Here is a 2,798-nt window from a genome sequence, read left to right as displayed (position 1 = left end):
ACCCTCTAAATCGTCTCCCCATTATCATGATACTCATCATGGCCATCTAGGTTGCGAGACTGACATAAGGTTAGCTGAGCAATCATCGATGCCACTTGCGGTGCTCAAATCCATAAAGGATAGGATCAGGAGTATGAACAACCACTATCCCCTACACTCCAAGGTTTGAAATAGGAGGCAAATTTTATATATTTGAAACAATGACCAAATTAATAGATAAAATTTTAAAACTTAATTAAAAAAAAGAGTTAAAATTAATATTCTAAGTTATATAATTCAATTTAAAAATTATTTCATTGAACTCTTTAAAGACATGTTTTCCTATATATTGAAAATGTTATGAAAATATATTAGACTACTAGTTTAAAATTAATATTCTAAATTTTTAAATTCACGAAGAAAAGGATCTATTGATTTATTTAAAACATGAAATAATATGTATTGAAAAAGCTATGTGAAGTGATTTCCTTTTCCCAAATTTTATCTATATGATCAAAAGACCAAATTAATAGACTGAATTTGAAATTTTAGTTTAAAAAAGTTAAAATTTATAACTCTATTGACCCACCTAGAATGAATTTATTTACTTCGCTTTCCATCCACACAAATAAAAACCAAGTTAGATAACCGTATTCCTTACAAATACCTCTCTAGTCTCCCATGATAATTCTATCAATAGAGCTAATGAACAGACATAGCCTACCTTACAATGGAAATATATTGACTAACCTGTTCTCTTTTATTTCTATTCACACAAACAAAAACTAAATTATAGAGCCCAAATCTTACCTCCTCTCTTCTATAAATACCTCCTTAATCAAAAAATGTTGTCAAATGCATAGCAACTCTTGGGGTTTCTGATAGTAAAAGGTATAATTATCTCTCCATTTGAGAAGAAAATCAAAATGGTTATCAAGTTGCTTGGCCCTGCCTACGCCGCCTGTAGCAGAAGGGTTCTTGCATGTTTCATAGAGAAAGATATTGAGTTTGAAATTGTTCCTGTTGATATAATTAAAGGGGAGCATAAAAATCCAGAGTTCCTGCCTTTACAAGTGCGGATCGTTTCTTATAATATAATTTTCTTCTTTTGTTGGTTTTATAATAACCCATTTATACAGTTATTAGGTTAAGCTTATTGATTTGAAATTTGTATGATGTGTGATGCAGCCATTTTAAAAAGTTATAGTAGTCCAGGATGGAAGTCTCACTCTCTTTGGTAAAGATATTAATTGTGTACTTATTTATGCGTATTTCATTTTATTATGATTTAGCCAACATGCAGTATGCTGAATGTTTTAATTCAAAACTTATGTTGGTAGCTAACATAATTGCTTTGTTGTGATTCATCTACTTGTATATGTGCAAAATTTTCTGGGTAGTGCATCTACCATTGATATGATCACTGTAAACATATAGATCTGATTTGGGTAGTGTAAATCTGAGTTTATATGAATTGTGTATGTGTAGAATCAAGGGCTATCATAAGATACTATGCTGAGAAATATGCAGGACAGGGTACTCCTTTGTTGGGGAAGACCCTAGAGGAGAGAGCACTGGTTGAACAATGGCTTGAAGTTGAAGGGCAGTACTATAGCCCTCATGCTACTGCATTAGTTTATCAGCTGCTATTTGCCCCAAGGATTGATGTGCCTCAAGACAAGGCCTTGATTGAGAACAATGCCCAAAAGTTAGGGGAAGTGTTGGATGTGTATGAAGAGAGGCTGTCAAAGAGCAAATACTTGGCAGGGGATTTTTTTAGCCTTGCTGATCTGTCTCATCTTCCATTCACTGATTATATAGTTAATGCTACTGATAATGGATATTTGATCAGGGATAGAAAACATGTGAATGCATGGTGGGAGGATATTTTCTCTAGGCCTATGTGGAAGAAGGTTTTGGCCATGTGAAACAATGAATCATGTCGCTTAGGTTTCAAAGTTTCATTTTGTGTTTTGTAAAATAATGACACCCTCATCCACACTATAGATGATGGAATGTTGCATTTCAAGTTTCAAATATTTACTGTGGTATGAAAATTCATAAGACCCTCGTCTAGAATGATGTCTTTTGTGTTTCAAATTTTGTTTTAATAGCATAGTTTCCAGTTTTGAATTAACTGTTCCTTTTAATACTAAACCTATGGTGTTCTCTCTTCAAAAATGAAACTCGCTTATATATACTTCTATATATATTACGCCGAGAGTAATCATTCTCAAGGCGGCTATTTTCATTTAATCCCAAAGTTATTTTAATCATAGTTGAGATTATGAAAATGAAAATAGGCGCTTCTAGAATGATTACTCTTGGCGTAATATATATAGAGGTGTATATAAGCTAGTGGCAATTGCGGCACAACAGGAAAAGTATTTTAAAATTTTTTTCTATTTTTTTAAGGTTAGTGTTGAAGTATTTATTTCTTTTTAAATACAATTGTATAAACTTACTATAAAAATGTAATAGTGTAAACTTACCATAAAATTATTCTTGAATTTTTTTTTTTAAAATTCTATATATGGTGTTTATTTGTATCACTTTAATTCAGTTTTTTTTAAGCATAGTGTTATGTAAAATGTTATATTGAAGAGTAGAGTTATAGTTAGGGTTAGGGTTAGTGTTAGGGTTGGGGCTATTGTTAGGGTTTGAGTTATGGATAGGGTTAGAGTTATAGTAAAGAATAGAGTTACAATTAGAGCCAGGATTAACATTAGGGTTAAGGCTAGGATTATTTTTAGGATTACGAATCTTGTTAGGGTTATAGTTAGGGTTAGGTTTAGAATTAGAGTTAGAGTTAATGTTAG

At 31.8% G+C, this 2,798-nt stretch overlaps 1 pseudogene; it reads left to right on the top strand.

Moving 5' to 3' along the window:
- The first annotated feature begins 905 nt into the window (after positions 1-905).
- LOC149528570 (glutathione S-transferase F9 pseudogene) lies at positions 906-1,907 on the top strand (annotated as a pseudogene).
- Positions 1,908-2,798: the final 891 nt, after the last annotated feature.

The sequence above is a fragment of the Cupressus sempervirens genome, chromosome 11, assembly GCF_028749045.1.
Source record: "Cupressus sempervirens isolate cs-2001-9-10 chromosome 11, ASM2874904v1, whole genome shotgun sequence".
Lineage (NCBI taxonomy): Eukaryota > Viridiplantae > Streptophyta > Pinopsida > Cupressales > Cupressaceae > Cupressus > Cupressus sempervirens.
The sequence above is the reverse complement of the archived record's forward strand: the minus strand, read 5'-3'. Positions and strand labels throughout refer to the sequence as shown.